Source organism: Lagenorhynchus albirostris, chromosome 16 (genome assembly GCF_949774975.1).
Source record: "Lagenorhynchus albirostris chromosome 16, mLagAlb1.1, whole genome shotgun sequence".
Lineage (NCBI taxonomy): Eukaryota > Metazoa > Chordata > Mammalia > Artiodactyla > Delphinidae > Lagenorhynchus > Lagenorhynchus albirostris.
Genome location: NC_083110.1, coordinates 4269660 through 4294830, shown reverse-complemented (window position 1 = coordinate 4294830; position 25171 = coordinate 4269660). Strand labels below are relative to the sequence as shown.

At 46.1% G+C, this 25171-nt stretch overlaps 1 protein-coding gene and 1 pseudogene across 4 annotated transcripts in view; one reads left to right on the top strand and one right to left on the bottom strand.

Moving 5' to 3' along the window:
- Positions 1-25171, top strand: part of SIPA1L2 (signal induced proliferation associated 1 like 2) — a 236701-nt gene that overhangs the window by 14242 nt on the left and 197288 nt on the right. For 2 of the 4 annotated variants that reach the window (XM_060127137.1, XM_060127136.1), the window contains exons 1-2: positions 1882-2021; positions 11347-11981. The gene's annotated coding sequence lies outside the window, so the exon portion shown is untranslated. Of the gene's footprint in view, positions 1-1881; positions 2022-2293; positions 2781-11346; positions 11982-25171 lie in introns of those variants that run through there. The other 2 variants (XM_060127134.1, XM_060127135.1) reach the window with 2 other exon arrangements.
- On the bottom strand, positions 206-25025 carry LOC132507483 (uncharacterized; annotated as a pseudogene).

The following is a 25171-nucleotide window of genomic DNA, read 5'->3' as shown; positions in this document are numbered from 1 at the left end:
TCTTGCGGCGTCCTGTGGCAGGTGCCTGCGCAGCGCCCGGCAGCTGTGGCGACGTTCAGGCTCTTTGCGGTGGGATGGGGGGAGGCGCGGGGACCAAGCGCCGGCGGGCGCGATTCTCTCCACTCCATAGAGTGGAGGCCGGGCAGGGACACTGGCAGGGGGGCGGCGCGGAGCCAGATTCGAGGGCGTGCGTGCGTGCGTGTGTGTTTCTCACTGCCTCTTTGATCAGGTCTTTATTCAAAGTGAGCTGTCCAAAATGATTTGACCTTCAAGGGGTACACACATCTAAGTTTATGCGGCAGGATTCTTCTCCTCTGTGGTGGGTTTTCTTTTCTGCGGGCTCCCCAGTGGCCGGTTTCTTGGTAGCTGCGGCCTCCTCCTCCAGCCCCCCACAGAAGGCTTCTTCTGCTTCTTTATGCCAACGGCTTCCTTTGCTTTCTTCCCTACAAAAGGCTTCTTGCCTGGAACCCCTCCCCATCGGATCCGGCTTCTACCGCCGCCGCTGCCCTATCCACCTGGAGTTTGTGATTCTCAGCCTGGCGAAGAATGATGCCCAGCTGCACGGTCTTTGCACGTGGGTTTAGTTATATCCAACATGACCCGCAGGTATTTCAGCGGATTCTTCTTCAGGACGCTGCGATGACTCTTCTTGTGCGGTGCTCTGGGGTTTTCCAGGGTTCTGCCGAGGTCTGTGTTGAGCATCTTGTGCATGGGAAGGTGGTAGTTACTCTTGAAGGACTCAAGTGCCCTACAGATCATCTGACTTTGCTGAAAGCAAATCAGAAACGCTGTCCACCAGGAGCAAGTTCCCAAACGTCCAGTTTTGCTTACATTAAGCAGAATCATTCCTTTTAAAGGGAGAGGAGAATTAGGGAGCCAGGGATGTTCCTCAAGGCCTCGATGCCATCGTCCCCGCGATAGATGATGCAGGGTCCCCTGCCGTGCACACCCCGTGGTGTCTCACTTTGCCCTTTGCCAGTGCGCATTTGCTCAGAGGCACAGACCTTCTTGATATTATTCCAGGCCTTCAGTTTCTTAAGAAGCGCAACAGCCCCCTTGTTCGTCTCGTAGCCTTCAACGTTACCTTCAAGCACCAAAGGAAGTCCAGGACTTCCTCCGTACAGTGACCTTTAGCCACGACCAGCGCCGGTAAGGCCGAGGCAGCCAGGGCAGAGCAGATGGCACGTCACTGCGGGGCCAACGTGCCAGGTTTGGTTGGCTCAACGTGCGAACCCAAGACACATCTATTTCCCCAGTTAAGAATCACATTTCTCAAACTGTAGGAATTAAAAAAAGATTATGTCTTGCTCAGTAAGAATTTTCGGCAACTGTGCCTGAGAACGCAGGAAGACACCAATTACGACATCCCTGAAACAGATTCGGGGTTTTTAACTTATCGGTGCCAGAGGGAGGGGTGAAAACGAGTCCCGAGGAGGACGGCGACAGCGCCGCCGGACTGCGGATTCAGGTAGGCTGCGCCCCCGCGCAGCGCCCTCCGCAGTAAGACCGCCGAGCCCCTCCCGGCCGCCCAGCTCAGCGCGCCTCGGGGCCTGGGAACCGCGCACCGGCTGCGCCCCGAGCCCCGCGGGGCGGCGGGACGGACGGCGCCCGCGCCCAATCGCGGGGCGGGGCCGAGGGGGCCGGCAGGAGGCTGCCAATGGGAGGCCGCGGGGCGGGCGGGGGGCGGTGCCGCCGGGCGGGCGGGCGGAGGTGTCGGGAGCCGGCGCGGCAGAGCGGGAGTCCGGGAGGAGCCGGCGGAGCGGGAGGAGGACGGAGGAGGAGGAGGAGCAGCGCCGCGCCCCCGCCCCGGCCGCCCGCCCGCCCGCCCGCCCGCCAGAGCGCAGGCCGACCGCTCCAGCCGCAGCCGGCGGGTCCCGGCCGCCTCCCGCCGGAGCCCGGCGCGGGCAGGGTCCGGGCCGATGGGCAGCCCCGGGCAGCGGCGGGCGGCGAGGCGGCGACCCCGGTACGCGCCGCCGCGCGCTCGCGGGCTGTAGCAGGTCCCGGCGGACTGCGTCTCCGAGGTGCGTTCGCGGCGAGGAGGGTTTGGCTCGGGAGACTCCGGGTCGTGTCCGGGGACTGTCCCGAGGTGAAGGGGTCGCCCTCGGGGGCGCCTCGGGGTTTGACGGAGGGCCGGGGCGCGGGGCGAGGGTCCGGCCGGCAGATGTGCCCGCGCTCCCGAGCCAGGGGTGGGAGAGGAGCCGCCAACGCTCGTTCTCAAACTTATCGATCGGCTGAAAGGTTATTCCCGTCTCGTAGACGCGAGCACTAAGGAGGACTCTCCGGGCGCGCAGCGACTCCTCCGTGACTAACCCGAGAGAAGAAGGTTGCCCGGCGCGGTTCCCCAGCTCGCCGGGCGGGGTCACTTGCTGAACTTGCTGCGGGGTTTATTCCCCGGTAAGGCGTGTGCCCGGGGCGCGAGCCCTCGCGGCGCCCGCCCCTCTTTGTAAGGTCCCAGCGGCCGGCGAGCGCCCTTCCTCGGGGCCCGACGGCTCCCCGGCTTCCCCGGCTCCGCGTCTCGCTCCATCCTCGGCTCGCGGTCCTGCTCGGGCCCCCGTTTCGTGGAAGCTCGTTTGGCCAGGTCCCGGGAGTATCCCCACGAGCACCTACGGATTAATTTTCAACCGCGCCACAAACCCAAAGAATCAGTCTCGGTTCATCGTCTGCCAGCGAGAGCCGATCCTTCTCGGGAAGAGAAAACAAGTTGGCATGACCCCTCTGGGAGATATTTGTCATCATTAACCTGCTTCGGTTAAATTAATTCAGCCCAGGATGACTCCAGCGTGAGTATTGGAAACATCAAGTGCATTGGTCACAGAATGGTGGTCACCAAAACCTGATTTTGGTAAAAATTGCAATTGCACAGTCTTGGGATTTTGTTTAGATTTAGACACGGTTTTTAATAAGGATGGACTTTTTTTTTTTTTTTTGTAAACAAAGAATCTTGGGGATTCTCATAGGTTTGCTCAGTAAGTTCAAAATAGTCACTTAGATGTTTCTTTTCTTTGCCTCTTTTGTCTGCAGTTTTCATTTCTAAATGTTAACACTAGATGGCTTTCTTATGACAGGCATTTAGTAAACTGCGCTTTTGAGTTGCCTGTCTGCAATCCAGGTTGTAATTTTTTCCAGTTTTCCAGTTAGTAATGGGAGAAAAAAAATATCTCCAAAACTGTTGCTTTCCTTGAAATACATTACTTCCCTATAAAACCAATATTTATGCAGGCATCAAAAGGTGGCCTATTATTTCTGGCATTCCTAAAGATGGATTTCAAGGGACAACTTGGTTACTGTTTTTAGTCAGAAATTTAAGGATGTCTGTTTTGACTTGAGTAATTCAAAGTGCTGCAGTGAGATTTGCAATTATATTTATATAACATTTCTGCTAAGGATGTTTTCTGCTTAATTTAGTAGTTCATTGCTTGATTCAGAGAAGTATAAAAGAATATTATTCATGAGAAAGTGCAGTCTTTCTTGAGTTTTTGGTACACATAACAATGATTCTTCCTAAAGCCTCTGTTGAGATGCGTTGAAGTATACATGCATGAGTCATACCAAGGATTGTGTTGGGGCCGTCTTTATTCTCCCCAATTGATATCGCGTGTTTCATTTCTAAAGTACAGTGGCCTGTAGTTGGCCATTTTGGTAGCATCAGGTTCTCAATTATGTGTTTTCAGTACTTTTTCTCTAAAACAAGATCATGGCAGCCTGTCGAAGTCTTGCCAACGTAGGCAAACTTATTTATAAGCTGGTGAAATATCTCGACATTCATTATAGCTGTTATTTATTGTGTCATGCCCAGCCTAAAATACGATATGTTAAATTTGTTGGTTCTAAATCAGAGCATATTCGCAAATAGCTGAAGGGGGAAAAAAAAAAACCACAACCTCTCTCGCAAACATCTGGGAAGTTGGGAATGAAATGAAATCAGAAACAGCTTTTATCAGTACCCATATGCTACCTATAGATGGGGTGAAATGAACTTGGGTAAGAAGCAGTGTAAGCATTTGGTCTGGAAAATAAAACAAGAGATAAATGGAAGTGGAGCTTCTGGCTTTAGAGTATGGGCTGCAGATTTTCCCTAGTTGATTTAAGTGTATATTTTCCATCACATACTTTTGATGTTTTTAAATCTTAGTCTTTCTCAAAAAGCTTTAATTTTCTGGAATGTAAGAGGGAAATTATCAGTATCAGGATTTGACTATTATGATACTTATTGTAGTTAAAGCTGTGTAACAGGGTTTGTACGTTTTGTTTTATTTTGTTTCTCTTGAGACTGGAATGGTATTTAGAAGGGTTCCCTGATACCTGAGCTTGGTAAACACCTGCGCACCTTGGGGGATCTCTTTACCTGAGGCAAAAGGGTTATTGGGTTATTCATTTTGAAAATCTGTCTCTTCTTCAAAGTGAGGAAATAATAGTGAGCTACCTTGAAAGGGCAATTGTCTGGTAATTGAAACTGGTTTGAAAGTGCTGTGTTTGGTCATCAAAACTAGTTTAAAAGGGGTTGAATTTACTGCATACTTTGCAAAGAACTGTGTTTATGTTGATACAGCCCCCAAACCCCAGTCATGATTGGTAGATGCAAAGGTGTTTTGTTTGTTTGTTTGTTTGTTTTTGGGAGATTGAGGAACGCAGTGAGCCTTTGAACTTACGATCTACTTAAGGTGACGGTTTAGGATTACAAATCCCTTCAAAGACATGCCGAATTTGAAGAAAATTCAGACTGTTATTGTTAGCTGAAAAGCAAAGGGTTTTTTGTTTTTTTTTTTAATCTGTTTTGAACTTGCATGAAATATGAAGTACAGGCCTAAAGAATATAGGGAACTGTGTTGCAGATTTTCTCCTTCTATTAATGTAATTGGTTCCCTTGCAGGGTGATGGGATAGAAAGAGCATCAGGCAGGAGAGACAGGAACCTCTAGCTTCCTGCCTCTAGTGCCTGTGGCACCAATGAGTTTGGATAAAGTTTTCTCATGATCCCTTTCAGCACCAAGATTTTAGGTTTCTTTAATGTTTCAAATAAATGTATGGATTAATGAAAATGACTGATTGGGATAGTTTATATTTTTTCACGATCGTGTCTTTTCTTTCTTTGGTTTATGATAAGTTTGTATGTGAACATTCACGAGAGTTATAGCTTACTTAGTTTACCTGGAAATCAATGACTCCGAAATTGCTTTTCTGTTGCAGTCATATCTAGCTGTGACCCCTTTTAAAAGAAGGGTTAACAGTGTGATAGGAATTTAAATGCTTCAGAACTTCAGAGGTAAATTATTTTGATCCTTTCTGAACTTGATTCATAAACTTTGGTTCCAAAGAGTGGTCCAGAGGAGCCGGATGTTACCCACAGTAGAGGTTCTGTTTCTTGGGAGATTTCACATTTAGCATAACCTAATTCCTTGAGATATGTGTATATGTACACACACACACACACACACACACACACATATATATATAGATATATAGCTATAGCTATAGATAGATTTTTTTTCTCCCTGTACAACATTGTATAGCCAACTTGGGTGATAGCAAAGAAGAAGAGATGCAGTAATTTGAGTCTAGTTGTCATAGCCTCTCTGTACCACAAAGTCCATAAGGTCCCTTTATGTCGTTCCTTTACTTTTTGTTTTTATCTACCTGTAAATTAAAAATCGGAAACAAAAATCAAATTTTAGGGATTGTCAGATGTCACTATGTTGTGGTATAGATGTATTGAAGGTTTACAACAGCGGTTACTGTCTACTATCAATGCATTTCACACTGATACACCAAAAAGAAAAGAAAAAAAAAAAAAAGGGAAGAGTATGCCTGCTGACTTAAGGAAAGTTCTTCCCAGCCAGAGAGGGCATTGGTTAAAATTACCCCCATGTGCATATATACTCACCCATACACAGACACTATTTCTTTTGCACAGACCAGTGAACACTGCTAAGAACCAGGGTTTGGAAATCAATGACCAGCTCAACTAACCCTTCTTTGATGCTTGGATCCCTTTATATACTCTGCACATGATCTAGTAAGGGGTGGAGAGTTCCACCTTTCTCATGTTTTGACCACTAGGAGGTGTTTACCTGTAGAGTCGAAATCTAATTCTACCTATTTATTTGAATTCCCCCCCCTGCTTGGTGGCCTGCAGAACTAATCCTTCTGTAGAGATGTTCCAGTTGTTCACTGGACAATACCTGTCCAAGTGGGGCTCAGAGCCAAAGTCTTCCCACTCACCTTGACCTGCGCAGAGTAGAATAGGGGTGCCCTTCCTTAAGCTTGCGTGTCCTGCCTGCACTGATACAGTCCAAGTTCACATTCACTTTCCTACCCAGACTTAGTGAGTTTCCTGTTCACTCAAGCCTCTGGGTCCTAATCACATGCTGTCTTGAAGCCACGTCTTCCCGTCCTGTCCTAATGTCACTGCAAGACCTAACATTTATCGGACTTTGTCTAACTTTATTTTAGCTTGTCCTTCCCATGACGCTTTTGGGAGTTTGATACTATTACTTAGCACCTTTGCCTGCCCTCTCGAACAAATGCTGTCTGCACATTAGATCAAATTGTTTTTTATATTTTACCTAAGTTGCTGATAGAATTGTTAAACTGGCTGAACTACGAATGGTGCCTCCGGAAGTTTCCTTCTAGGTTTGGTTATAGTTAAGTACTAATGCTCTTAATTTCTTATAACGAGCCCATTACTGAATGCCTCTTCCGCACAGATATCCCGAAAGAGCACGTCAGGCCATCTTTGCTGGTCCTACCGACCAAGGTACTCTAAGACCTGAGTTCATTTTCAGTGTGTCCCTAGTAACTTGAACTGTGCTCTACGTGGTGGGAGATTAAGAAATAGATGTTCAGTGACTGACTGAGTGACTGAGAAGCGGGGGCCACACTGTGAACTGTGACCCCTGGAGGCTTCAGGCACTAAAAAGATGGTGGGAAGAAGCAGAATGTTGTGCACTTCCCTGAACTCACCTTGCAGTTTGGTATTGTCTTCTTTTGAATTGCTTTCAGATAGTTGGGGACGAGAACCACCTTTTCCCAATTTCCCAGTGTTTTCATTAGTTGGTACTCTTTTTTTTCCTATTTCACAAATAAGCATTCAGCCATAAGGGGTGTCTTGAGTGCCACCGATTGGATTACTCCCTATTTTTCACTGTTGTGTATTGCTACATCCGCCAGAAGAAGCTCCCAGTTAGTTGAGCTGTTGAGGAAATCAGAGGAGTCCAGAGCAGGCTGTTTAGTGGTGTATTCAATTACTCTGAGGTAAAACAAAACAAAACAAAACAAAAAAATCTAGGTAAAGAGCTAGTGTTAAAAATGGTTACTGGAGGCTTCCCTGGTGGCGCAGTGGTTGGGAGTCCGCCTGCCGATGCAGGGGATGCGGGTTCATGCCCCGGTCCGGGAAGATCCCACGTGCCGCAGAGCGGCTGGGCCCGTGAGCCATGGCCGCTGAGCCTGCGCGTCCGGAGCCTGTGCTCCGCAACGGGAGAGACCACAAGAGTGAGAGGCCCGCGTACCGCAAAAAAAAAAAAAAAAAAAAGTAAGAAGTCTTGGGTGAACACAAAATTATGTATGCTGAGACAAACTATTGTGTAGACGTTAAAAAAAAAATCTCTGACTGTAGTGTTTAGGGCACAGTAGCGGGTGCAGTCTGCATAATGATTGCTTTCACTGTCTTCAGGGGGGTTTTGATAATCGTTCGGTTCCCTGTGGAACAGTGGATATTCATATGGTTCAGGAATAGGGTGGGGATACAGTCCTCTTCATAGTGAAGCTTCTAATAAGAAATTTTTTTTTTTTTTTTTTTTTTGCGTTATGCAGGCCTCTCACTGTTGTGGCCTCTCCCGCTGCGGAGCGCAGGCTCTGGACATGCAGGCTCAGCGGCCATGGCTCACGGGCCCAGCCGCTCCGCAGCATGTGGGATCTTCCCGGACCGGGGCACGAACCCGTGTCCCCTGCATCGGCAGGCGGACTCTCAACCACTGTGCCACCAGGGAAGCCCCCTAATAAGAAATTTTAGGAATCACACTTTGGATTCTGCATACAGGACACACGCTGTTGTTTGGAGTGTTTAATGCCCTAATCCAAGAACAATTATTTCTCTGTAGTAGGGTCTCTAAACTTTTTCCAGTGTGCATCGCATCTATACAGAATTTCCTGTGTTTAGTGTCCATATGTGCACATACACATGTCTGTCTATATGTGTTTGTGTGTATATGTACAGTATAGTGTGTGTGTGTGTGTGTGTGTGTGTGTATATATATATATATATATACACACGTATATGTGTAAAACTTTACCATGCTAAGATATGGACACTATAAAACATAATGATATAAATTTTAAGAAGGCTGATAATAAACAAAAATGAATGTTGGAGTATTTTCTTTTGCATCTTAAAGGCTTGCTTGTTACCCTTTGAAATGTGTGGGCCGGGTCCCGAGACCACTGCTCTCCCACCCTCTCTGGTTAGAGTTCACAGCTGTTTGGGAACAATTTCTAGGGGGCCTGAAGGGTCTTGTGAGGGAAGCTTAAGACAGATTCTACCCTTCATGGACCCTCTACTTACTGTATTTATTCTTTTTCCTGAGGACAGTTTTTACTTTGGCCAGTTTTCTTCCAGAGTTGGTTGTGGGTTGCTTAGCTTGAGGTTTGAATTTTTTGGGGGTGCGGGGAGAATGATAGTGTGATGGAGGATACCATCCTCCTTGCAATGTTTCTGCTTGACCTCAACTGTTTGGGAAGCATTGTACTATCGACACACAGCTGACACCAGACCCAGAATCAGGCTAGAAGGACGTAACTCATCATTTGCTCATCCAGAAACTTCTAAAGAGTAAGAACAACTTTGAAAGTGCAGATTAATGTTGGCTAGAACGGTAGCACACGGTCACCCCTCGTGCAAGGGAGACCAGTGTCCCAGCCTCTGGAGGGCAGGTGGGCTGGAAGGGATGATGGGAGAGCAGGGCATCCGCACGCCACCCAGCCTCCCCGTGTGCTGGGCGATTTTAATCTATAGCATTTATCATTGCCTGACATGATATTGTATATTGATTTTTCTGTTTGTCTTCTGCGTCGCCTCAATAGAATATACGTGCCATATGGGCAGGGACATTTCTGGTCATTACTGCTGTAATCCCTGTACTGCCCTGGTTTCTGCCACATAATAGGCACTTAGCAAATGTTTGATAAAGGCACGATTGAAAGCCCAGGGTTTAAGCATGAAAGAGCTGTGTGTCTTGGCTTTTGTTGAACTAAGTAAGTGTTGCCTTAAGGTTCTCATTATTTCTATTGTAAATGATCTACCGAAACAACCTTTTATGCCTCACTTTATATCTTTTCTGGGTCACTTGAAATGACCTGTAATTGAACTCTGATATCAAACTGGTAGAAATGGAGAAGTAGTTTCTGAAGAGGGTAACAGCAGAGTTCCATCTGTTATATCAGGACCTTTATTGCCCGGTTCTGAGGGCTGTGGTTTGGGGAGGGTGGGCACCCTGGGGTGAGAGGGTGTGCTTTACACCTTTCCCAGGTTTCAAAGTCTGATCCCAACTGATAAGCACACTGCCTGGCCTTATTGGAATCAGATGAAGCTGCAGTTCACTTACAAGCCTGGTTTGGACTCCTTAATAAAGATAACTGGAAAGAGAGGATTTCTGAATTGTGCAACGTTCTCTTTTCTCTCTCAATCCGTGATAATTTCTACAGGAAATAATGATTTTTTAAAACCGATCAGTAGTATATTGTATACCTTCTGTTAATTTAGTCCTTTTAATTTGAGGATTGCAGAGTATGTTGGAACATTACTTACGCCTTACGTATAGTAGGTGCTCTGTAAGCATAGCTTTAATTTTACAGGTAGAAGTCTTTTAATATCCTGACCTACTACTAATTCCTATATTGCATGAATTCAGGGGGATATCATTCTAACTCCTGCTTGTTTAAATGTGTGTATTAAGGTATGCTATGATGAGAGCTGCGGGTGAGGCTGAGACACTAGCCTAAATAATACTAAAATCACCGAATTTACCAGCCATTTTGTTTATTTGAGGGTCATCGTAAGTCATTTGCTTGGAATAATGGATCTGTTTTCCTATTTAAAAAGTCTTAAATGATGAGAGGAATGAGAGAGAGAGGCTAATGTTTTTGACTTAGGAACAGGATAAAGAACTGGGGAGAGAGATTCCTGAAGGTAGACTTCAAAACAGCAGTTGTGCTTGAACTTTCATTTATGGTCTCTTGCAGACTGAACGAGAACCTTGCAAGGCTGATGGGATTATCCCCCTGTACTGATGTGAAAACTAAGATTTAAGGCGAGAACACACATGGCTTTATGAATCTTAGTTCTTAGAGTCTAAACCCATCTCTCTGCCCACTGTGGCAGCCTAGATGCTTTGTGAGGTTCTGTTGATCTCAATAAATCATAGAAGAAATGGGGGGGTGTGGTAAAGAAAGTGCATGCAGAGGAAAATGCCAGAATTATCCCACTACTGTCCCTGCAAGCGGGAAGTGGTGGCCGGGGGGCAGGCTACTGAGCCATTGTTCTAGCCTCCAAATGCCTTGTTCTGTCAGCCAGTGGATCCTCTGTTATTCGGGAGAAATTTTGCAGTTTGCGGTGAGGTAGCAGTTCTGATGATTGAGCCGGGTTCTCTCGTCTTTGCTGGGAAGTGAGAGGGCGCTGCTGTGATCCTGCAGAGAACATTTCTTTTGCTCCCGAGTCTTCGCCAGGATGAAAAGAAAGAGCAGAGGAAACCAATTTTCGTTTTGCCTTTATACTTCGCTAGCTTTGCATCATCTTTGTTTAAGTCAGTTGAATGTGAAGCCCTAAATAAATTTCAGGCATTTAAATATTTAAAAGGATTCCTCCACCATACTTTACTCACCCAAAGAATAAGGGCTTGCAGCAAAACAATGGCTCTGCTCACCTTGTCACTGAATTATCAGACATTAATAGTGAATTGAGAATGGGAACAGCCACGGAAATGCTTGGCTGGCTCTGTTCCAAAATATTGTTTCCCTGGTAGAGAAAGCAGGACAATTTGTTGAAAACTGGCAGTCAGCCCGTCAGAAGAGCTCTGACGCCATCCGTGCAGTAACTACTCTGCTCCGACTGCTAATTTTAGGCCGGTTAAATCTGGGTGATGTCTGATGGCTGCTGTTGCTGTGCGTCTGGCTATGTGGCGCTTTCTAAATCCATCCTCCCAGCCTGGCATCACATCTCACAGTTCTTTCCCAGATGAGCTGAAGCGCACAGGGGACGTGGAGTCAGCCTAGGATACGTGGAAGGAGTGAGGAACAGGCCCCCCGGGAGGGTTTTAGGAGGCACTGCCTTTCATCTTCTTATTTTCTTTGCCACTAGGTCCACAAACACTTATCCCGCTGTACCTCCTGCCGTGGGAGGGCCTGGAGGAGGACGCAGACAGGCTCAGCCTCCAGGGAGCAGCCTCGTGACAGCATTCACTCCTTTTCCATCCATCCCTGCAAGCTTTCACCTGTTCAGAACAGACCTTCCTGGGCTTCCCTGGTGGTGCAGTGGTTGAGAATCTGCCTGCCAACGCAGGGGACACGGGTTCGAACCCTGGTCCGGGAAGATCCCTCATGCCGCGGAGCAACTAAGCCCGCGCGCCACAACCACTGAGCTTGAGCTTTAGAGCCCGCGAGCCACAACTACTGAGCCCGCGTGCCACAACTACTGAAGCCCGTGCGCCTAGAGCCCGTGCTCTGCAACAAGAGAAGCCACCGCACTGCAACGAAGAGTAGCCCCGCTCGCTGCAACTAGAGAAAGCCTGTGCGCAGCAACGAAGACCCAACACAGCCAAAAATAATAAAATAAATTTAAAAACTGACCTTCCTGGGGAGTTCCCTGGCGGTCCAGGGAATTCACTGCCGAGGGCCCCGATTTCCATCCCTGATCGGGGAAGTAAGAGCCCACAAACTACATGGCATGGCCAAACACAAAGAAACAGACAACCCAAAACTGAACTTTCTGGGAAGGTAAAAGTAAGGAGAAAGATGAGAATTTTTAAAAAAGCATTTGGAACATCCCATGGCAGAGCAAAGTAGCATTTCTTTGCTGTTGCAGAAGACGGAGGTGGGGTGAGGGCTTGCGGGGGTGCTGCGGCGTCCGTGTCTAACTTCCTTTGCTTCCAGGGCAGTGAGTAGGAGCCAGTTTTCAAGTGGGGACTCGGGGCCACACAGTCTTGAGGTCTCTTTAAACTTTGGTGTGCTAAGGTTTCCAGGTTGGCAGAGGGCGCCCTTACTTAGGGTGTGAGACCCTGGGGGCAGGGGCCTGGTCACTGTGTCCCAGTGCTCTGGCCCAGGGAAGTGTCTGACACAGTCAGCAAATGAGCCAACTCAGTGTTTCAGGCCTCAGGGGAGCCTTAGGGTGATGCTGGAATCAGTCTTCCTCTTGGTGCTGATTCATAAGTACGAGAATGTAAGAGAACGGTTTACCTCCTAGGTCTGCTGATTTTGGTAGAGTGGCTTGCCCTGGTAGTTGATGAACTGTAAGTGTCCTGGCCTAGCTGATGGCCACACATGATGTATGTTAGAAGATTCCTGTGTAAGATGGGCACTACAGCTTCTTTCAGAGGAAAGACCCTGTGGGTGGTAGAGGGCCTGCTGGGTGGGCATAGTCAGGAGAACATTCAAGGAAACGGGAGGACCCGAGTTAGGCTTTGGAAAATGCTCAGGGTTTTAATTTTTGTTGAAGGGCTCTTGTATGCAAGGCCACTCCTGGCTCTGCAGGGGACCAGCAAATACAAATCAAACTGTCTCTTAGCCCTTCGCCTGATTGCAGTACTGTCTCCATGAACTTACTCAGAGGCCTAAAACCAAACTCAGATCCTAGCCTGGTTTGGGTTTTTCAGCCTCTGAACTGAACTTTATTAACAAAAGCAACTTCAAGAGAAGTGATGGACATTATTTTTGGAATGATGATTAACTTGTTTATCACGTAAGGTAGTTCAATTTTTTCCCCATTGTAATTTGCTAAAGGTTATAGAATGTGTCTGTAAACCTAAAGGGGGAAATATTTTGGACTCATCAGAGATAGAAAGTGAACACTTTTTTGATCTGAGATGTAATTGACATATAACATTATGTTGGTTTTGGGCATACAACATAATGATTCCATACTTGTATATATTGTCAAATGATCATCACGATAAGTCTAGCTAACGAAGTCTAGTTAACACCACCACACATAGTTACAAAGTTTTGTCTTTCTCTTGTGATGAGAACTTTTTAAGATCTACTGTCTTAGCAGCTCTTTTTTTTTTTTAAATTAATTAATTAATTATTTATTTTTGGCTGCATTGGGTCTTCGTCGCTGTGCGCGGCTTTCTCTAGTTGTGGTGAGCGGGGGCTACTCGTTGCTGCGGTGCGTGGGCTTCTCATTGTGGTGGCTTCTCTTGTTGCGGAGCACGGGCTCTAGGAGCGCGGGCTTCAGTAGTTGTGGCATGCAGGCTCAGTAGTTGTGGCTCGAGGGCTTCAGAGTGCAGGCTCAGTAGTTGTGGTGCATGGGCCCAGTTGCTCTGCGGCATGGGGGATCTTCCCGGACCAGGGCTCGAACCTGTGTCCCTTGCACCGACAGGCGGATTCTCAACCACTGCACCACCAGGGAAGCCCGGCAACTTTCAAATATACCTTACGCTATTATTAATTATAGGCATCATGCTGTACATTACACCCCCAGGACTTGTTCATCTAATTAACTGGAAGTCTCTACCTTTTGACCACAATGTTTTGGTATAAAATCACTGAATCTGCTTCAGTTATTTGTCCAGAGAATACCACACAGAGTATTATATTTGGGATTCAAGGTCACATTGTTTTGTTTTAAGACTTTCTATTTAGGAATTTATAACTTTTGGTAATTGATGTACCGAAGTGATTTACTTTAAAATTATTTTGAATAATCAAAGTTTTAAACTGAGGCAGCCTTAGGAAGCATGGCTTTGGACAGTGAGAGCTTAGGTAGGCCGAGCACCTTGTCCACCACCCTGGCCTCCCTGGAACATGTGTTCATTTGCTGTCCACATGCTCTTTTTATGTCGCAGGAAGTAGTAGTAAATGCTGGGTAAGATTCACATTCTCCTTTAGATTCTAAAACAAGACATCTCAGCATATTAGCATATACTTGCCCTCAGCTTTTTATCATGCAAAATTTCACACATACAGGTAAGTTGAAAGAATTACTTAGTGTAGTGGACACCCATATACCCACTGCCTAGATTCCACAGTGTTAGCAATTTTTTTTTTTTTTTTTTTTTGTGGTACTTGGGCCTCTCACTGTTGTGGCCTCTCCTGTTGTGGAGCACAGGCTCTGGACGCGCAGGCTCAGCGGCCATGGCTCACGGGCCCAGCCGCTCTGCGGCACGTGGGATCTTCCCGGACCGGGGCACGACCCCGTGTCCCCTGCATCGGCAGGCAGACTCTCAACCACTGCGCCACCAGGGAAGCCCCACAGTGTTAGCATTTTACTGTGTTTGCCTTATACGGATCTATCCACCTCGATCTACCCATCAGTCCCTCTTTGTTTTTTTTTTTTTTTTGGAAGCATTTCAAAATAAGTACACACATCAGTACACTTCACCGCTAAGCACTTCAGCATACATACCATAAATGAGTTTAAAACTCACATTCTGTTTTGAGGCAAAGTTTGTAGAGTGAAATGTATACGTTTTAAGTGTATCATTCCATGAGCTTAGACAAATGTATACACCTATGTAACCCATACTTCTATTAAGTTATACCTGCCACCCCAGAAAGTTCTCTCAGGCCCCTTCCCAGTCTGCCACGCCAGTCTCCGTCCTAGGCAACCACTGTTCCTCCCCCCTCCAACCCCAATGGTAAGTTCTGCCAGTTCTTAAACTTCATATAAGTGGAATCCTGCAGTGTGTACTCTTTGTGTAAGGCTTCTTTCACTCACCATAGCGATTTCTGCTTTGCCATATATTTTTAAATATATTACGCCAGCCTGGCTTACCTCCACCTTGGTCACAAGCTCTTTTCAAAGATCATATTATCAAGTGATATTAGAAACAATTTTGTTTTAGGTATTTGTGTATTTTTATTAAGTCTCATCTTCCCCTTTCCCAACAGAGGTGTGATTTTCATGTTTGATTGGGCCATTTTCTGCCTGGGTTTCTCCTATGTATTCTGAAAACCAGGTGCTTCTTTTTGTTGGCAGCGGGGGGGGGGGGGGCGGCCTCGCCGTGTGGCATGTGGGATCTTAGTTCCCCAATCAGCGATCGAACCTGTGACCGCTGCATTGGGAGTGCAGAGTCTTAACCACTGGACCACCAGGGAAGTCCCACCAGGTGCTTCTTTTGTAAGTTTGCTAACACGTGCTGCAGGGCCAGCTCGGGGCATTCAGCTCAGTTCTCTTGCTCCTGAAGCGATGGATCCTGACACATTATTCACTTATTGTGTCTGCTACTTGGAAAACTTCAGGAAAAGGAAAATATATCTATTTTTGCAAAGCTTATTCTTAGCTTTGTGATTAACTTCTTAAACAAGTTTTTTTTTGTTTGTTTTTAATAAGGCATCTTTGAGGAATACAGTTGATCTTCTGTATCTGCAGGGATTGTTTCCAGGACCTCCCTCAAGATACCAAAAGCCAGGGACACTCATGTAAAATGGTGTAGTGTTTGCATATAGTCTACGCACATCCTCCCATATACTTTAAGTCATGTCTAGATTACTTATACTTCCTAATACAATGTAACTAGTTGCTGGTCCATGGCAAACTCAAGTGTTGCTTTTTTGAAACTTTTGGAGTTTAAAAAAAAATATTTTCAATCTACGGTTGGTTGAATCTGCAGATGTGGAACCTGGGGATGTACAGGGCTGACTGTAATTTCTAGTTCAAATGCAACAATTTGGAAGACTAAAATTTCCTGACTTTTGTTTTATGACACTATATGGAGACTAAGAAAATAAACCTGAACTGTTAGGAGATTTTTAAGTCACTGTGTTGAGATATTGGCTAGTAAAATAAAGTCCTCGTTGACTTAAAAAATAAAATTCTAAGAACCTCCCTGGCAGTCCAGTGGTTACGACTCTGTGCTCCCAATGCAGGGGGCCCAGGTTCGATCCATGGTCGGGGAACTAGATCCCGCATGCCGCAACTAAGAGTCCACATGCTGCAACTGAGAGTCCACATGCCGCCGCTAAGAAGTCTGCATACTGCAACTAAAAAGGAAAAAAAAAGATCCCTCGTGCCGTAACTAAGACCCGGTGCAGCCTAAAATTAAAAGAATCTAATTCTAGACTTAATTAACTGCCCCCTTTGCTATACCCACTATCACTGGAGTTCTGAGTTGCTAAACCTCTCCATCCATGATCAAAACCAGGAAAAATGTTCTCATCAGTACTAGTTTAATGTTTATATATAAGGTGCGCGCGCACACACACACACACACACACACACACACACACACACACACACACACACACGGTGTGTGAAGACTTTGCCTTAGGGCTGTATTGGCTAGGGTAGTTCTCCCTGCTCGAAAAGAGACTCCAGAGTACAGTGTCCAGACAAGAGACAGGCTGACTCCTTTCTTGTGTGACAGCCTGAGATCTGGGCAGGTGGGCTGCTGTCCTCCACCTGACACTCAGGGGCCCAGGTTCCTTCCATCTTGTTTCTCCACCACTGGGCCTGCTTGGAGGGAGCCCACTGGGCATGTCTGCGCTCTGGCTGGCTAGAAAGGGAGGGGGCACCCAAAGACCCCAGAAAGGGTCTGCATCACTTGTGCTCTCATCCTCTGGAGAACGCAATGACCTGACCACAGCTGACTTCAAGGCGGTGCTGAGCAGTGTCATGGAGCCGCCCCTCCACGTGCTTCTGTGCTTATGCTGTGGAATTGGCCTTGCCTGTGGCCATGTGGGCGCTCCGATGGAGTAGCTCGCTTGTCAAATGCTTCCTGCCTGGTCTGTCCTGCCAGGTGCCATCTCAGGGAGGGACTCAGGTTACAAGGGTCGGTAGGCAGAAAGGGGTATTGCTCTTACAGCACCTTCATTCTGGAAATAGAGTCGATCTCCTAATAATATTGTTCTCAGTGGATTTTTTTTTTTTTTAAGTGGAGGCAGTGCTGTCTTCTTAAAGTGCAGCTTAGTTCTGGGTGGTGGAAGGGAGAGTAAAGTCTAATAATAACGAGGTTGCAGGCAGACTCTGTAACTTTGAAAAAAATGTTCCTGGGGATGTGGATTAGGGAATGTAATAAAAGGACCTCGTCCCCTGTTTAAAATTCAGACTCATAATAGAAGGCTTAAGAGACACTTGATGAATGGAATCCCAGTAATCATTTATTCGGGAGCCAGAGGGTTTCTGGGGAGCAGAAACCTCCCCAGAGATGGCAGGGGCTCTGGCTTGCGTGTCATTCAGAAGGAAGTGCCCTTGGGTCCTGGGGTCTCTCCCACTCAGAGACGAGCTGTCACAGGGTCACGGGCGAAGCCTAAGGAAGCGGTTGTGCATGTGATTCCCCCTCCTCTAATGAGCTAACATTACACTGCTTTTCCCCCACAAGTAACTCTGAATAGACTGTTTGCCAGCCGCTTGAAAGGCTCGTGAAGTGATAGTCTGATCGATGGGATTGGCTGCCTGGGGGACCCAGGGGAGCAGATGTGAGTCTGTCCAGGCTTGAGGGGCCAAGGTCAGTGCCCCCTGGATGCCGAGGGTGGTGCGGCGCGGGGGAGTGGCCACCGTGCGCGGGCTCTGAGTTCTGTGTTCTCCAGTCACCCCGGGGGCTTCCAAGGATGTGCAGAGTGATCCCCAAACGTAGATGTTCCTTCCAGGTGGTCAAACTGAGTGAGAGCGTTGCCTGTGTCATTCCCCACTAACCAGTGAAAAGGGGGGAAGAGAAACTCCTGGTTGAAATAAATGACGCTTGACGTTTTTTTAAGGACGGAGAGGCCCGAGTGGTTTTTATTTCAGCAGGCGCGTCACGGCCTCTTGATAATCTGGAAGTTGCCTTGGTTTCCTCTTGCTGGCTGCTGGCTGCTCAGGAGACTATGCAGATGGGTTGTGCGGAGTTTGCTGATTTTTGTTTGTTTGTTTGTTTTTTGCGGTACGCGGGCCTCTCACTGTTGTGGCCTCTCCCGTTGCGGAGCACAGGCTCCGCGGCCATGGCTCACGGGCCCAGCCGCTCCGCGGCATGTGGGACCTTCCCGGACCGGGGCACGAACCCGCGTCCCCTGCATCGGCAGGCGGACTCTCAACCACTGCGCCACCAGGGGAGCCCCAAGGTTGCTAATTTTTGCCAATATCTTAAGCGCGGAAGGATTCAGGGAACCTCCCGAGCGATGAGAGCACAGACGCCAAGGATAACTTGGAGCGAAGAGGAGCGCGCCTTGAGCCTTTCAGTTGGTTTGGGCGCAGTAGCCGCGGCTGAGCAGCTGCCAGTGGTGTTTGCAGTTCACACTGTGGGAAGTTTGGGAGTGTTTTACATCGTTTTGTTTGTAGTGAACAAAAGAGCCGTGTGGAACCTAATCAGCTGATCACGTGTATATCAATTCCGAGGACTGTGTCTCTCTCTCAACTGAAATGTTAAACTTATCTGCAAGGGAGGAAAACTGGCCTGGTGATCGACTGGTGTCTGACTACACCCTGCATTACACGCGCCGAAGGTGTGTGCGCTTGGACTTTACATTAATGGGTCAACATTCGCATTGGACTTTGCCCTTATATCTCACTGTTCCAGCCACCCAAACCCTTTATCTTTTTCTGCCTGGGCTGTTGCACGAAGTATTTGTCAGCCTCTTCAGGGAGCGTGGGCCTGTATTTCATACATTAAGTTGCTTTGATTTGTTGGTGGAATGGTTTGAGAAGGGACTGCTTCTGGAGGGGGGACGGTTTCTCAGGGGTCATGTCTTCGTGGGGAGAGGGGGGAGGAGATGCCAGAGAAATTGCAAATATCCTAATAATCCTCACAGAAGTGGTTTTCACCCAGCACCTCCCACTCAGTGTCTCTGTTATTATTGGACTCAGAATAAAGACCTGCTGGGCCCTGCCTTGAACCCCGGGGGCGTTTCTTACGTTGTTGTGTCCAAAACCATTCCGGTGTCCAAAACCATTCCGGCGTCCTGTTGTTCAGATGCTGTGGATTGAAAAGGCACACAGCACCCGAAAGATCCTATCCTGCACTCCCTCGATCGAGATGAACTAGTGCAGTCCACATCAAGAATTTTTTCGCCATTATATCTTTTCTGTTCTCAAAACACAACTTCGTTGGAGGTTTCCAGAACCTTCTATTTTTGTCTCTAAAGTAGTATCTCTATTTTGTTCACAGTTTTTAATCCTTGTTGCTTTCTTCTGAATGTTTAGATTACAGGTAATTTCCAGAATTGTTGGGAGACAGTTGCATGTTTGACGCCTTTGGAGAATACGTAGAACCTTGTTGGTACCTGGACATAATCCCCTTGACAGCGTAATAGGATGATTGTGAGAGACCATCGATAACTTTGCTTTTTAATTCTGGTCTGGGATTTCTGCAGCTTGGCCATCAGCATACCTTTGAAAAAAAATCTAGTCTGAAGGGTCTTATAAAAATACCAATATTTTCAGTCATACCTTTTGGAATAGAAACGTGGTTGAGTTCACTGAAAAAGTCTTGCTTAGTGTCCCGCTCATTCTGGGTGAGGAGCTGAAGTTTTAGCTGAAGGTCAGAGAGCATCTGTGGCTCTCTGTGTTTTGGGCCTTATTGTTAGCACATACAGATCTTTTTTAAGCTCATTTTAGGAACATAAGTCAGAGTTCCTGCCTGGACATAGGTGCTTCGCCCTATGGTAGCGCCTTTATTTATTTCATTCTATGTATTCACTTTATTCTGCTTTTATCAGACACCTGCCCTGGTGTTCCGCCGAGTTCAAGCTCATGGAGACTGGTGTTGAAGTTCCCTCCCCTCACCACCGCATGCTGAGGGGGCCTGAGCCCTGAGCCAGTTCTGGGACCTGGATTCCCGTCCATTTGCCAGGGTTGGTCCTTGTCAGTGTTGCATGTGGAGTTGTGTTTGTAAGACTTGAAGGCAGATACTGGAGAGCTTACAAATATTTTATTGTTTATCAAGATCTCGTGGTAGAATTTCTCATATATTTCATTTAAAAAAAAAACTACAGAAATAAGCAAGGCTGTTTCCTTCCTGTTGTTTTCAGTAGTCCTTAGACAACCCAGAAGATGACACTCCTATGAATGGGATCACAACACACATAGGAAGAAAGAAAGGCATTTAAAGAATTGTGCAGTTTATTCACTAAGACTGTGCATTGAGGAGATTAATGAGTCACAATCATACACATAACATTTTCTTGTTCTGCGACTGTGACCAAACAGAAGTAATGCAAAAAGGAGCAGTTTCCCATGTTAAATGCTATTAGTTCTGAACAAATACCACGTGGATCAGTATTTAAAGGTTGACATGTAATGCTTGCTCCTTAATTTATCTAATCAGCGTCAGATTGATGACATCCTATTTGCAGGGGATAACATATAGCTAAATAATTTCTACGTTTTGTTTTAGTAACACTGGTTGTAGAGAGACCCTCTCATGGAGGACGTAAATGGATAGAAATGAAGAAGAGATTTTAAAGCACTTTCAGTGAGCGCGGTGTATTCACTTTCAACTTGTTATGTAAAAAGTAAGCAGATAATGTGTTTCACAGTTTTTTATCTTCGGTGGCCAGTTTATTCTGTAAAGTATGGTTCGTTTGTCTTTTGGTGAACAGAAGGCCTTCCAGATTTTGTGTACTTTTGTGTCACAGTTGACAAGCAGCTATAAGATATCACAGTCATAATACTCTCCTAATGGTCGTGAATAGTCCTGTGGTTCACCATACCGGTCTAACAGCTTCCAAACTGCTCTGCAGGTAGTTTGATGTGGGTGATTATCTTGAGTTGGCTTTCAGAAGAATGAGGTTAAAATTGTGGAATACAAACCATTAGAAAAGAGGTCACTTCTTAAAATCAGCTTCCCCTTTTTTAAAATGGGAGATATGGAGTAGCGTTAGGTAATGTCTAACTTTATGAAGACTGGCCTATAGTGAGGAAGTAGCTAGGGGACGGGGAAGTCTTTGGAAGAGTTCTTTCACGCTGGGAATTGAAGATGGGGTAGAGGAAGGTCATATAGCCCCTCTGACCAGGTTGGTCTACCTGGCACTTGGTGGGTATTTCTGGCCCACGTGTCTATCCTACCTGGAGTGCTGGTCACCCCCCGACTGCACACAGGCCACCTGGTGTTTGTGATATGTGCAGGGAGATATGGGTATGCGGCAGGTACAGAAAACCTTTATTAACTTGAGTCACCTAACAATAGCAAAGTGCAAAGATAATTCTTCCAGTGAGAGGAGGACCATATCATTGGCTGAGGTGTGGTGTTAAGAGGGTAGAAGAAGAGATAATATTGAAAGCAGGGCACATGCCTGTGGATTCCAACACATTTATTTGTTTTCTATTATTTCAGAGTCTTTTGTACCTGTTGCAGGCGGTCTGTGCTCTGCCCCAGTCTCTTGCTGGACATTTGCCCCCTTGTGTGAAGCTGTACCTAAGATTCTCTGTCCATTCCCCTCCAAAGGTGAAAGGTGGGGACAGGTAACCCTATTTATACCTGTGCTTGAAGATGTCAAGCAAAGCTGCTCTTCCAGGGCACTGGGTCAAAGGTTAATAGGCAGGAGGAAGGAAGGGATGGTGTAGGTTTCCTTGATGCTCTGTGCTCTGGCCACTCCAGTCTGCTAGGCCAAGCTCTGTGCAGTTTTTAGTGAAGTAGAAGGTTAATAACTGTGTAGGGATTTGGGCTGAGGAATTTACCCCATGACATAATCACAGTCCAAAAGATTTTTATATAAAGATGCTCATGCAGTATTAGTTATACTGTGAGAAACTGGAAAAATATTGGCAGTAAGACATTAAATTATGGTTCTCCATACGATCAAGTAATCTAAATCAATTAAATAGCTTGTTTTATAAGGTCTCTTAATGACATGGGAAAATGTGCACAGAATATTAAATGAAAAAATTTTCTTGCTAGGCAATATATATAATAGATCCCCATTTTACAGGAAAATTAAACACGCATATGCATTAACAGAATAGGATACATTAAAAAATTTATGGTGGTTATCACTTGTGGTTGCGTTATGTCTAATTATCGTATTCTCTTCTTTTTGCATTTGTTTTCCAGTTTTTTCTAAAATGAACATGTTAATTTTGTAACAGGAAAAAACATGATATTAAAATATTTGAGTCAGAAAAGCAGATACTGTATGCTAACACGTATATACGGAATCTAAAAAAAAAAAAAAAAAAATTGGTACTGATGAACGTAGTGGCAGGGCAGGAATAAAGAAGTAGACATAGAGAATGGACTTGAGGACCCGGGGATGGGGGGAAGCTGGGTTGAAGTGAGTAGCATCGACATATATATACTTAGGAATGTAAAATAGATAGCTAGTGGGAAGCAGCCCCATAGCACAGGGAGATCAGCTCGGTGCTTTGTGACCACCTAGAGGGGTGGGATAGGGAGGGTGGGAGGGAGGCTCAAGAGGGAGGGGATATGGGGACATATGTATGCATATGACTGATTCACTTTGTTGTACAGCAGAAACTAACACAGTATTGTGAAGCAATTATACTGCAACAAAGATCTATTTTAAAAAAATTTGAATTATATGCCGGGTATATGTATCCTTTAAAACTATTTGTTTCAATATAATTTTTTGGCTCAATATGTAAATTTGTTTTATTTTACTATAGAATCTTGCTTGATTTTTGAGTTATAAAACAAGTTTTCAAGGCAAGTAATTAGCAAGCATTTATTAGGCACCTATTATGTCTGATAAATATATTTTTGGTACATGTTCTTTACCATCAAAGTATTTATAATTTAAGTTTAATATCATGTAGGTAGATAGCCTTTGAAAATTATTTGCTGATCTTGTATGTAAGAGTTTAAGCATTATATTGTTTTAACCTTTTGACTACCTTCTTTCATTTAAGCTTGTTGCATAGCAAAAAATACATACATATATGTATACTTTTAAGGGATTAAATTTATTTTCGGGAATTTACTTTTTGCTATTAATAATGTAGTTTATTGGTAACGCATTGAATGACTTGCGTTTGAATATATTATTTCATTTAATTCTCACAGCTGTCTTTCCTTAACAGTGGGGGCATCTTTCTCAGTTGGTATTGAGAGTTAAGTTAGAGACTTTGGCATTTACTTTAAAAATACCATTAATACTCTTTGCTTATTTGTGAGAGCAGTGATACCTTGACTCAGATAATACCCGTGTCTTCTTAGCGTTATAATTGCTGACCCTTTGATACTATGCTTTTTGACATTTACATTACAAATAAAAATTAGTTAATTTGTAAGTTATAAGGTCTCAAAAAAAGAGTTCATTCTTCTTTCAGGCCTGTTAGTGCTTCTATTAAAACTCTGAAATGGCTTATTAAATTAAGTGCAGTGTCAAAGGCTAATTGTCTCTCTGTGAATTAGTCTATGTGACTTATGAAAGCATGATTTAAGGATTATGTTTGAATAGGAACTCCGAAGTCAGCTTTTAGTATCTATCAAATTGTACTGATCAGAGATGAAGAGTATTAATAGATTATGAAGTCCGTTCTCCTGCTGTTACAAAAGATGCCTCTTAAATACCTGCAGTGTTAGCGCCCTTGAACTTACTTCACTTGCGAGCCTCCCACGTCTGAGGCACAGATGTATGGTCCGAATGCACTGTGTCCCGAGCAGCCCTGCCCGATGGTCAGAAAGCTGAGAGGACAGCCAGTGCGTGTGTGTGATGTGTGTAGGAAGGGGTGGTGGATTGGTGGAGAATCAGAAATCCCATATTTTAAAAAAAATTTTTTTAGTTTTTGAAATTATATTCACAAGTCAGCGTAATTTTAGTGGCATGAATGAGAGGTTTGGAGCCACCTTTAATCAGCCTGTCTCTCGAGCACCTACCGTGGTGGTTTGGACACTTGGGCAGCCCCGGGTTTGAATCAGAGCTCACGACCACGTTGGTGAGTTGCAACTCGGTTTCCCCATCTCTTAAGTGTGATGGGACGTGATGCCGGTTGTGAAAGCTGGTTGTGAGATCTCTGAGGACGCTTGTGGAAGGGCTTTGCTCGGCACCTGGCACGCAGTGGGTACCCAGTGGCCCCAAGTTACTATTCCTCATTGGCCTTACTGAGCTGCGGGGCTCATATACCGACACCCCAGAGCACAGGAGAGGATGCGCTGGTGAGGAAACAAATACCACTGCCTGTCAGTTAAAGCCAAAACACAAAGGAAACCAAGGTTCTCTTCGAGGATCACTGTTCCTCTCATGAGTGATCGTGGAAGTCAGAGACCAAGGTGATTGGAAGAAACTTGGCTGGATTCTCGCAGGGGACTTTCCCTCAAGCTTACCAGCCTGCTGGAGCCTCTGAAGGGTCTTACCCTGGGGTGGGGAAGATCCTGCGTGCCTTGTGTTCCTCTGCTGGCTGTGATTAAGCCCCATGCGGAATCGTCAGTTTGCTTGAAGAGTACCACTCATCAGGTGTTAAAGAGTGAGCATGTAGGTGACAGACAGGTGTGGGATGACAAGACGCTTTTTGTGGATTGAGTATCATGTCCATTCCTGTTAAGCTTCCTGGTCAGTTCATTTCCTGGATGTCAAAGGATGTCTTTTTGCCAGATACCCTTTTACTTAGGCACAAATAGGTAAACTACCTACCTTTCTGATAGTTTGTGTTGGGGCCTAGAAAAAGAAACTGTCTTGGTAAGAGGGGCGACGTAGTCTTGTAGCTGGCGTTAGAGCGGGGCCCGAGGGCCCCCGCTGCATCTAAATGTCACTGTGCCCTCCCCTGTCACCCAATGAGCGGTCAGTGCCCGGGACCTGCCTGCTCACAGCATCCACCAGCGCTCCCACCCCTCTGGTGCCTCCTGGCCCACACTCATTGCTGGGCTCCTGCCCTTCGCCTGTCCTTCCGCCCATGCTGTGCAGCTCCTGGTCTCGAGAGAATATCCCCGGCTTGCCCTCAGGCCCGCCCTTCATGCTTCCACTGCTTTGACCCCAGTGAACACCCCACCCATTTCAACACCCCCGTCTCCCTCCCCTTGGCTTCCTTGGCAGCCCTCTCTTCGCCTGGTTCTCTGGGTACCTCTGGTCATTTTCTCTCTGCTGTCGCTGGACCCTCCTGC